The following is a 12,709-nucleotide window of genomic DNA, read 5'->3' as shown; positions in this document are numbered from 1 at the left end:
CAGGGGTAACGCCCTCCCCACCATTGAGCACATCTACATGGAGTGTTGTCTCAGGATAGCAGCATTCGTCATGAGGGACCTCCACCACCCAGGTTATGCTCCGTTCTTGCTGCAGCATCAAGAAGAAGCTTCAGGAGCCTCAGGGTTCACACCACCTGATTCAGGGACAGTTATTAACCCTCAACCATCAGGTTCTTGTGGGAACATTTCAGTGATGGGGCAAGAGAACTCAACTTCACTTACCCCATCACTGAAATGTTCCCATAACCTATGGACTCACTTTCAAGTACTCTTCATCTCACGTTCAAGATATTTATTGCTTATTTATTTGTTATTATTATTATTATTATTTATTTCTTTTTGTATTTGCACAGTTTTGTTGTCTTTTGCATGCTGGTTGAACACATAAGATTTTGCAGTCTTTCATTTACAGTATTCTATTATATATTATGGATTTATTGAGTATGCCCACATGAAAACGAATCTCAGGGTTGTACTTGGTGACATTTATGTACTTTGATAATAAATTTACTTTGAACTTTATGACATTGGAGATGTCTATTTACTACTTTGAGTCTTTACTGGGCCATGGACTAATCCCATTTCCCCACGTTACCTCATAAACTATTCTCTCACACGTCTTATTCCCCTAATTCTCCTACCACCCATCTACGCTAGTGATCATTTCCAGTTGCTTATTAACCTGTAAACCTGCATCTCTTACAATGTGGCAGGAATTTGAATTTCCGAGAGAAATACCTGAGCAGCCGCAGAGTAAATCCGCAAACTCCACACAGGTAATATCAGAGATCAGAATCAAACCTGGAGCACTGGAGCTGTCACTGCTCACAAATGTCTCTCCTTGCTGCACTTGAATGAATTATTCTCCATTTGGTTGCAGCTCTGCAGCTCTTGAACTCTTGCTGAGCACCTTCGCTCTGACTGTAACATACAGAATTGTCCAGTGACCAATCATATTAGTTCCACTCCCCATTCTCATTCCAACATGTCAGTCCATGGCCTCTTCTATTGTCCAGTTAGGAGGAGCAATGCCTCATATTCCTTCAGGGCGGCCTTTAACCTGACAGGATGAACATCAATTTCTCTGCTAGTAATATCTTCCCTTTCCCCTTTCTTTCTTTTTCCAATCTCTATTCTTTTTCCCCCTCTTCTCATCTGCCTATCACCAGCCTCTGTTGCCCCTTCTCCTATCGGATTCCTTCATCTTCAGCCCTTTACCTTTTCCACCTATCACCTTCCAGCTTCTGACATCATGCCACCCTCCTTCCTTCTCACCTTGTTTCACCTATCAGCTCCCAATTTGTACTCCTTTCCTCAGCCCCTCCCCCACCTTCTTATTCTGGCTTCCTCTCCGTTTGCTTTCCAATCCTGATGGATGGTCTCAGCCCAAAATGTCCACAGTACTGCTGCATGAACTGCTGAGTTCCTCCAGTATTTTGTAGCTGTCACTCTAGACCTCCAACATCTGCAGCTCTTCAAACTTGGTTTATTTAAACAGAGCAATAATATGAGATCTTTGCCTAGGAGGGCAGATAGGGTCAAAAATAGAAGTGTTTAATCCAATATTCATAGCTGGCCAGTGGTATTATGGCACCCACACTTGACTTCAAGGGTAGTGGTTAAGGGTTTGAATCTGGCCGGCTCCTCGCACGCTGGGTTGAGCATCGTGCTTGCAACTTGGCCTCGTAAAAAAACCGACAAATGCTAAAGAAATGGCAAGGAGAGGAACTCACTAACTAACCATGCTCAGTTTCGGCCATAAATTAATTTTTGTATCAGGTCTTAGTCTTGGGTATGACTCTAAACTGCAACCGGTGATGACGCTCTGATTGGGGACTTCCAGAGCTTTGGGGAAAGTGGAGTTACCCCTTAGTCATTCATTGCTCCCAGGGCCGCTCCGACCCAGAACGGTAGCACCTGCAAGGGTTCCTGCTCAGGATACGAGCGAAGGCCAACGGCAGATCCGGCAGGTTCAGTAACTGAACTTATTACTATAAACCAAAGATTTAGAAACTCAGTGACTCAATGCAAAACATATCCAGATGCAGACTGTAATAGTGACCATAACCCAGTAGTATGCCATATAAAAGCAAAACTTAAAAAACTAAAGAAGCAAAAACCTGATCAATCCCTTGACTACTCGCAATTAATTAAAGAAGAAAACTTAAGACACTAATTTACAATTGAAGTAAGGAATATATTTCAAAGTCTAGAATTAGAATCTGTTGAACATGACAGCAATCATGTAGAAATGAAATTTAACTCTCTAAAGGATGCCTTGGTAGAATCAGCAAAGTCAGTGATTCCTAAAAAAGAAAAAAAGCACGAGGAATAAATGGATGACAGATGAAATCAAAAATCTAATGGAAGAAAGGGGATGGAAGAAAGCAAATCCTGTAGAATATAAGTCCTTAGATAGAAAAGTTAAAAGCTTATGTCAAAAGCCAAAGAAGAATGGTTAAACCAGGAATGTGAGCAAATAGAAAGAATCTCTATTACTGATCCAAAAAGGTTACATCAACAAATCAAGAATATCACTGGTAAAAAGTTCCTCTGTTCTTCAGGTGGATGTTTGAAAGCAAAGGACGGTACCATTAGCATGGAAAAAGATGAGATTATGAAGAGATGGACTGAGTATATTCAGGAATTGTTTGAAGACGATCGAGGCAAAAAGCCAGAAATTAAGAAAAACATTGAAGGTCCGAGTATTTTAAAATCTGAAGTCCTTAATGAAATAAATAATATGAAGAAAGGAAAGGCAGCAGGTCCTGATGAATTAGTAATAGAACAAATTTCGTAAAATTAGTAATAGCTTTGAAGATTATGGAATTGAAGAACTTACTGATTTAATCAATGACATTTATGAGACTGGAATAATACCAGAAGAGATGAAAAAAATAGTATTTACCACTCTTCCTAAGAAACCTGGAGCAATAGAATGTGAATTACATAGGACCATAAGTTTATTGAGTCATATCACTAAGGTACTTCTAAGAATTTTGATGACACGAGCTAAAAGTAAGACACAAGCTGAAATAGGTAAAGAACAACGTGGTTTTGTGAAAGACAAAGGTACAAGAAATGAAATATTGATGTTAAGGATAATTCAGAATGAGCTATTCACATGCAAAAAGATTTGTTCGTTTGTTTTATCAGCTACACAAAAGCACTTGATAAAGTGAAGCACAATAAGTTACGGAAACTCTAGACCTAGATTCGAAAGACCTCTGCCTAATCAGAAATCTGTACTGGGAACAAACTGCCACTGTAAGAATAGATGGAGAAGTGAGTCAGTTTACTCCACACTGCCAAGAGTCTTACCATGAATACAATATTCTGCCATCATATTTGATCTATCCACGTTCCTGCCTTAGAAGCAGAATTAGGCCATTCAGCCCATTAAGTCTGTTCCACCATTCCATCATGGCCAATGCACTATCCATTTCAACTCCTGCCTTCTTCTCATAAACTTTGTCATCCTTAATAATAAAAATAACCTTATCAACCTTCTCTTTAAATATGTCCAAAGACTTGGCCTTTGCCCGACGCTGACCCCCTAAGCCTGAGTCGACGTAGTAGTAAAGACTTGGCCTCTACAGTCATCTGTGGCAATTAATTCCTCAGATTTACCACACTCTGGCTAAAGAAGTTCCTCATCTCTGTTCTAAAGGGATGTCCTTCTATGTGAGGCTGTGCCCTCTGGTCCTAGACTCTCTCACTATAGGAAACATCCTCTCCACGTTCACTCTGTCTAGGGCCTCTTGAGTTCTGGACTCCAAATTGGTTCGTGAACCCCATCTCTGGCTGCATGTCCTGCCTGCCGCCTAGATCCCTGACTCACATTTGTCCATTATGTGACATGTCACATGACATGAGCAATCATGCTCTTTCCATGACCATGATTGCTCTTGGCAAATCTTTCTACAGAGGTGGTTTTCCACTGCCTTCTTCTGGCCAGTGTCTTTACAAGACATTTGACCCCAGCCACTATCAAAACTCTTCAGAGATCATCACCCTTATGCCCCAAGTTCTTCTTCAGATATATGTTGATGACACCTTTGTAATATGGCCTCATGGACTCCAGGCACAACCGTCTGAACAGCATACATCCAAACACTCAGTTTACTATGGAGATGGAGAAGAATGGCTGCCTCCTGCTCCTGGACGTTCTAATACAAGGTAAACCAAATGGTAACCTTGGACCTGGTGTCTATCAGAAATCCACTCACACAGAATTCTACTTCAACATTAACAGCTACTATCATGCCTCCCAAGGTGGAGGAGTTCTTTCTATTTTCATTAACCATGCAAAGTCTATTTTGGACCCGGAGAGTCTCCCCAAGGAAATAAGACGATTACGCACGATATTCCTACAGGATGGCTACAAGGTGAAGAAAATCAATCGGGCCCTTAAAAGGGCCAACAGAAAAACCAGGAAACCTAACAACAAGGAAAAACCCGTTGCTACCACCTGTCTTCCCTATATTTCCATGGTTTCTGGAAGGATCGCCAGGATCCTGAAGAAATACTGGATTAGTATTATCCACAAACCCCTAAGGAAGCTCAAGCAAGAGAAAATCTGCAGATGCTGGAAATCCGAACTGCACACACAAAATGCTGGAGGAACTCAGCAGGTCAGGCAGCATCTATGGAAAAATGTACAGTCGACGTTTTGGGCTGAAACCCTTCAGCAGGACTAGAAAAAAAACTGAGGAATAGATTTAAAAGTTGGGGGGGGGGGGGACAGAGAAACACAAGGTGATAGGTGAAACTGGGGGGGGGGCGGGAGAATGAAGTAAAGAACTGGGAAGTTGATCGGTAAAAGACACAGAAGGCCATGAAAGAAAGAAAAGGGGGGAGGAGCACCAGAGGGAGGCGATGGGCAGGCAAGGAAATAAGATGAGTGAGGGAAAAGGGGATGGGAAATGGTGATGGGGGGCATTACCGGAAGTTTGAGAAATCGATGTCCATGTCATCAGGTTGGAGGCTACCCAAATGGAATATAAGGTGTTGTTCCTCCAACCTAAGTGTGACCTCTTCACAACAGTGGAAGAGGCTATGGATGGACATATCGGAATGGGAATGGGAAGTGAAATTAAAATGGGTGGACACTAGGAAATCCCACTTTTTCTGACAGACGAAGTGTAGATGCTCGGCGAAGCGGTCTCCCAACCTGCGTTGGGCCTCGCCAATATAACCATATAACCATATAACAATTACAGCATGGAAACAGGCCATCTCGGCCATTCTAGTCTGTGCCGAACTCTTACTCTCACCTAGTCCCATCGACCTGCACTCAGTCCATAACCCTCCATTCCTTTCCTGTCCATATAGATGTCCAATTTAACTTGAAACAACAACATCGAACCTGCCTCAACCACTTCTGCTGGAAGCTTGTTCCACACAGCTACCACTCTTTGAGAAAAGAAGTTCCCCCTCATGTTACCCCTAAACTCTTGCCCTTTAACTCTCAACTCATGTCTTCTTGTTTGAATCTCCCCTACTCTCAATAGAAAAAGCTTATCCACGTCAACTCTATCCCCCTCATAATTTTAAATACCTCTATCAAGTCCCCCCTCAACCTTCTACGTTCCAAATAATAAAGACCCAACTTGTTCAACCTTTCTCTGTAACTTAGGTGATGAAACCCAGGTAACATTCTAGTAAATCTTCTCTGTACTCTCTCTATTTTGTTGACATCTTTCCCATAATTCGGTGACTAAAACTGCACACAATACTCCAAATTTGGCCTCACCAATGCCTTGTACAATTTTAACATTACATCCCAACTCCTATACTCTATGCTCTGATTTATAAAGGCCAGCATACCAAAAGCTTTCTTCACCACCCTATCCACATGAGATACCACCTTCAAGGAACTATGCACCATTATTCCTAGTTCCCTCTGTTCTACTGCATTCTTCAATGCCCTACCATTTACCATGTATGTCCTATTTTGATTAGCCCAACTAAAATGTAGCACCTCACATTTATCAGCATTAAATTCCATCTGCCATCTTTCGGCCCACTCTTCTAACTGGCCTAAATCTCTCTGCAAGCTTTGAAAACCTACTTCATTATCCACAACGCCACCATCTTAGTATCATCTGCAAACTTACTCATCTAATTTACCACTCCACCATCCAGATCATTAATGTATATGACAAACAACATTGGACCCAGTCAGATCCCTGAGGCAGACTACTAGTCACCGGCCTCCAATCTGACAAACAGTTATCCACCACTACTCTCTGGCGTCTCCCACCCAGCTGCTGCTGAATCCATTTTACTACTTCAATATCAATACCTAACGATTGAACCTCCTAACTAACCTTCCACATGGAACCTTGTCAAAGGCCTTACTGAAGTCCATATAGACAACATCCACTGCTTTACACTCGTCAACTTTCCTAGTAACCTCTTTAAAAAATTCAATAAGATTTGTCAAACATGACCTTCTACGCACAAATCCATGTTGGCAGTTCCTAATCAGACCCTGTCTCTCCAGATAATTATATATACCATCTCTAAGAATACTTTCCATCAATTTACCCACCACTGACGTCAAACTCACAGGCCGATAATTGTTAGGTTTACTATTAGAACCCTTTTTAAACAATGGAACAACATGAGCAATACACCAATCCTCCAGCACCACCCCCATTTCTAATGACATTTGAAATATTTCTGTCAGAGCCCCTGCTATTTCCACACTAACTTCCCTCAAGGTCCTAGGGAATATCCTGTCAGGTCCTGGAGACTTATCCACTTTTATATTCCTTAAAAGTGCCAGTACTTCCTCTTCTTTAATCATCATAGTTTCCATAACTTCCCTACCTGCTTCCCTTATCTTACACAATTCAATATTCTTCTCCTTGGTGAATACCGAAGAAAAGAAATTGTACAGAATCTCCCCCATCTCTTTTGACTCCACACATAGCTGTCCACTCTGATCTCTGATTCTCTAAGGGATCAATTTTATCCCTCACTGTCCTTTTGCTATTAATATAACTTGTTCATCATAGTATCCATAACTTCCCTACCTGCTTCCCTTATCTTACACAATTCAATATCCTTCTCCTTAGTGAATACCGAAGAAAAGAAATTGTACAGAATCTCCCCCATCTCTTTTGACTCCACACATAGCTGTCCACTCTGATCTCTGATTCTCTAAGGGATCAATTTTATCCCTCACTGTCCTTTTGCTATTAATATAACTTGTTACGTGCCCCGTAACTGGGTTGCCAAACCAGCAGAAATGGAACGCTCGTTGGAGTCTGGATTACTAGGAACTAATAAAGTCTTATTAAAGACATAAGTAATACAGTACTCTAATCGTAAGGCTATCAATGTAACAGGTTAGCAATGATAATACACACATATACACAGAAATAGGGTAATAGGAATCAACCAAGCTCTATCACAGTCTAGGGGTAAAATGATCAGTCTTAAGTGAAGCAGAGTTCAGTTCAGTTTAGTGCAATTCGCAGTAATCGCTGTTGTTGTACCGTGGGGGGGGGGGGGGGGGAAGAGAGAGAGAGAGAGAGAGAGAGAGAGAGAGAGAGAGGGGGGGGATGCAATTTGGTTCAGGCAGACCTTTGATATCTTCTATCCTGCTGTGGTCACCGACTGTGGCCCCTCCATTCCGGATATGATAGTTCTTCCGCGGTGAACCCGGTACCCAGGCAAGGACGGACACACATATCAGGTTCCCACCGATCGTACCTTTACACCCTATGAGCCTCTGGTCGATTCCCACGAACCGGACCACCAAACTCCCACCACTTGTGGGGGCACAGCGCTCTTTCCAGGGTCCCGTGCCTTAGCGAACCTGCTCTTTTTATCCCCCTGCTGGGGTATCAACCGTCCATCAAACTACAAAGAGTTCAGATTCAAAGCAACCGGTCTGTCAATATTATGAATTGTGTTTCTTTTCCGTTGATCCCTCTCCCCTCTCTTATTAGCATTTTTGAATGTTTCTCCATTGTCTCTCTTATCTCTCTCATTAGCATCAATCGTCCGATAGCTTGGTTTGGCGTCACAAACTGTAGAAACCCTTAGGATTTATTTTCACCTTACTTGCCAAAGCAACCTCATATCTTCTTTTAGCTTTTCTAATTTCTTTCTTAAGATTCTTTTTACATTCTTTATATTCCTCAAGCACCTCATTTACTCCATGCTGCCTATATTTATTGTAGATATCTCTCTTTTTTCGAACCAAGTTTCCAATATTCCTTGAAAACCATGGTTCTCTCAATCTTTTAACCTTTCCTTTCAACCTAATTCTGCACCCTCAAAATTTCACCTTTAAATGACCTCCATTTCTCTATTACATTCTTCCCATAAAACAAATTGTCCCAATCCACTCCTTCTAAATCCTTTTGCATGTCCTCAAAGTTAGCCTTTCTCCAATCAAAAATCTCAACCCTGGGTCCAGACCTATCCTTCTCCATAATTATATTGAAACTAATTGCATTGTGATCACTAGACCCGAAGTGCTCCCCAACACAAACCTCCGTCATCTGACCTATCTCATTCCCTAACAGGAGATCCAACACTGCCTCTTTTCTAGTTGGTACCTCTATGTATTGCTGCAAGAAACTATCCTGCACACATTTTACAAACTCCAAACTATCCAGCCCTTTAACAGTATGGGCTTCCCAGTCTATGTGTGGAAAATTAAAATCTCCCACAATCACAGCTTTGTGCTTACTACAAATATCTGCTATTTCCTTATAAATTTGCTCCTCCAATTCTCGTTCCCCATTTGGTGGTCTATAATACACCCCCATAAGTGTTACTACACCTTTCCCATTCCTCAATTCCACCCAAATAGCCTCCCTAGACCAGCCCTCTAATCTATACTGCCAGAGCACCGCTGTAATATTTTCTCTGACAAGCAATGCAACAGATCCCCCTCTTGTCCCTTTGATTCTATCACACCTGAAGCAATTACAGGAGGCCACACTGGGAGCTCAGAACACAGTATGACCCCAACAGATTCACAATTGAAGTGTCGCCTCACCTGGAAGGACTGTTTGGAGCCCTGAATGGTAGTGAGGGAGGAGGTGTAGGGGCAGGGATAGCACTTGTTCCACTTGCAAGGATAAGTGCCAGGAGGGAGATCAGTGGGGAGGGATGAATTGTCAAGGGAGTCGCGTAGGGAGCGATCTCTGTGGAAAGCAGAAAGTGGGGGGGAGGGAAACGTGCTTGGTGGTGGGATCCCATTGCAGGTGACAGAAGTTCCGGAGAATTATGTGCTGCATGTGGAGGCTGGTGCTGTGGTAGGGGAGGACAAGAGCAACCTTATCCTTGGTAGGGTGGCGGGAGGATAGGATAAGGGCAAACATATATGAAATGGAAGAGATGCAGTTGAGAGCATCATTGACGGTGGAGGAAGGGAAGCTCCTTTCTTTGAAAAAGGAGGACATCTCCTTCATTCTAGAATAAAACGCTTCATTCTGAGAGCAGATGCGGAGGAGATGGAGGGATTGAGAGAAGGGGGTGGTGTTTTTACAAGTAGCATGTTGGGATGAGGTATAGTCCAGGTAGCTGTCAGAGTCTGTGAGTTTATAATAGACATTAGTGGATAAGCTGTCTCCAGAGATAGAGACAGTGGGATCAAGAAAGGGAAAGGATATGTTGGAAATGGGCCAGGTGAAATTGAGGGCAGGGTGGAAGTTGGAGGCAAAGTGGATGAAGTTGGCAAGTTCAGCACAGGTGCAGGAAGCAGCACCAATGCCGTCGTCAATGTAGCGTAGGAAAAGTGCGGGACAGTCAGCAGTGTAGGCTTGCAACATGCACTGTTCCATGTAGCCAACAAACATGCAGGCATAGCTGGGACCCATGTGAGTGCCCATGGCAACCCCTTTTCTTTGAAGGAAGTGGGAGGAGCCAAAAGGAGAAATTATTTAGACTGCAAAAAGGTGGGAGAGCGGAAACCTGATTGGATGTAGACTAACCAATCAAGAGAGACGGATTATGGGGGTATAAATACCACTGGTCTAGACATACCCTGGCGTCATTCCTGAAGTAGGTGGCAGAGTTTGTCATTGAAACATTGGTTATACTTGATACCTGTACCCAGCTTGAAACCCAAGAAGAGTTTATTCCTCCGGAGATTGTCTGCCTGGTGTCAGTGGTCGTATATGTACCAGCTGTTCGTATGACCATCTACCACCTGTTCCCTCGCCAGAGAAGCTGCTGAATTCCTCCAGCATTTTGTGTGTGTGGCCATGTCATTGTTTGTATGTGTAGCAATGCCAGGGCATAGATAATTATTTAAATAATTACAATAGGCAAAGTCTGCAGGTAGGAGTTAGCCAGACTTTAATTACTCTTTTTCACAAACTTTTTATGAGTCCCAAAGCATTTATCATTCTTTTGCCTCCACGGACACTGATTGACCCACTGAATGATCAGAAATGTATTTTTTTGATCTGAGTTTGGATTAATATCTGTGTTGTATTGTGGAATACATTGCCTCTTTCTATGGTTGGGAACCTTTAACAGACCTGGAAAAGTCAAGTCTATATTTGAACATAGAACACAAAATAAAGTTCAAAGTAAATTTATATATATATTAGTGCCTATAAAAATTATTCACCTCCCCCCCCCTTGGAAGCTTTCATGGTTTATTGGTTTACATCATTGAATCACAATGGATTCAATTTAGCTATTTTTGACACTGATCAACTGAAAAAGAATCCTTTGTGTCAAAATGAAAACAAATCTCTACAAAAAGATCTAAATTAATTACAAATATAAATCACAAAATAATTGATTGCATAAGTATTCAAGTCAGTATTTAGTAGATGCAACTTTGGCTGCAGCTACAGCCTTGAGTCTGTGTGGATAGGTCTCTATCAGTTTTGCGCATCTGGACACTGCAATTTTTCCTCATTTTTCTTTTACAAAAGTGCTCAAGCTCTATCAGATTGCATGGGGATCATGAGTGAACAGCTCTTTTCCAGTCCAGTCACAAATATTCAATTGTATTGAGGTCTGGACTCTGTCTTGGCCATTCCAGGACATTAACTTTGTTGTTTTTAAGCCACTCCTCTGTAGCTTTGGCATTATGCTTGGGGTCATTTTCTTGCTAGAAAACAAATCTTCTCCCAAGTTGCAGTTTAAAGATTGTATCAGGTTTTCCTCCAGGATTTCTCTGTATTTTACCCTCTACCTTCACAAGCTTTCCAGGGTCTGCTGCAGTGAAACATCCTCACAGCATGATGCAGCCACCGCCATGCTTCACGGTAGGGTTGGTGTGTTTTTGATCCGTGTGGTATTTGGCTTACACCAAACATAGTGTTTCATCTTATGGTCAAAAAACTTGATTTTGGTTTCATCAGACCATAGAATCTTCTGCCAGCTGACTTCAGAGTCTCCCACATGCTTTCTGGTGAACTCCAGCTGAGATTTCATGTGAGTTATTTTTCAACAGTGGCTTTCTCCTTGCCACTCTCCCAGAAAGCTCCGACTGGTGAAGCACCAGGGCAAAAGTTGTTGTATGCACACTCTCTCCCATCTCAGCCACTGAAGCTTTCTAACTCCTCCAGCGTTGTCATGGGTCTCTTGGTGGCCTCCCTCACTAGTCCCCTTCTTGCACAGTCATTCAGTTTTTGAGGACAGCTGCTCTGTGGAGATCTACAGCTGTGCCATATTCTTTCAATTTCTTGATAACTGGGGGTGTAGTGGCATCGGTGCCGGACTTCGGAGCGAAGGCTCCCGAGTTCAAACCCAGCTGGCTCCCCTGGCACGCTTTCCATCCATGCTCGATTGAGCGTCAAGCTAGCAACTCGACCTCGTAAAAAAGAAATTGCCTGCTACAGAAACATCAACAGCAAAAATTCAATGGTCTATGCTCTCTTGTGCGTTTAAAAGGCAATTTCCTTTTTCCTTTTTTTCCGAGGGATATTCAGTGATTCGGAAATTTTCTTGAATCCATGTCCTGACTTGTGCTTTTCATTAACTTTTTCACAGAGTTGCTTGGAGTGTTCTTTTGTCTTCGTGGTGTAATTTTTGCCAGGATACTGATTCACCAGCAGTTGGACCTTCCAGATACCTGTGTATTTTTACTACAGTCAGTTGAAACACCTTGACTGCACACAAGTCTCCAAAACCAGATCTCTATTTAACTACTTATGCCTTTCTAAAACCAATTGGGTGTACCAGTGATAATTTGGTGTGTCATATTAATGGATGATGGGGGGTGAATACTTATGCAATCAATTATTTTGTGTTTTATATTTGTCATTAATTTAGACCACTTTATAGAAATCTGCTTTGACTTTGTTACGGAAGTGTCTTTTTTCAGTTGTTCAGTGAGATACTGCACACAAAGACTGAAAACCAATGTGCAAAAAGTCAAGCTGTGCGAAACAAACAAATAAATGATAAATAATTAAATAATGCCGAGAACATGAGTTGAGGAGTCCTTGAAAGAGAGTCCATAGTTTGAGAAATCAGTTTGGAGCTGAGGTGAGTGGTGTTATCCATGCTGGTCCAGGAGCCTGATGTTGAAGGGTACTCATTATTCCTGGATCTGGTGGTGTGACTCTGTACCTCCTTCTGCAGCAGTAAGAGGAGAGCATGGCCCGGATGATGCAGGTCTTTGATGATAGATACTCAAGGACAGCACAGTACAGGCTCTTCGGCTCACATTATTGTGTCAGCCTTTTAACCTACT

This window comes from Mobula birostris, chromosome 26 (assembly GCF_030028105.1).
Source record: "Mobula birostris isolate sMobBir1 chromosome 26, sMobBir1.hap1, whole genome shotgun sequence".
In the NCBI taxonomy this organism is placed as follows: domain Eukaryota; kingdom Metazoa; phylum Chordata; class Chondrichthyes; order Myliobatiformes; family Myliobatidae; genus Mobula; species Mobula birostris.
This window is presented reverse-complemented; position numbering follows the sequence as displayed.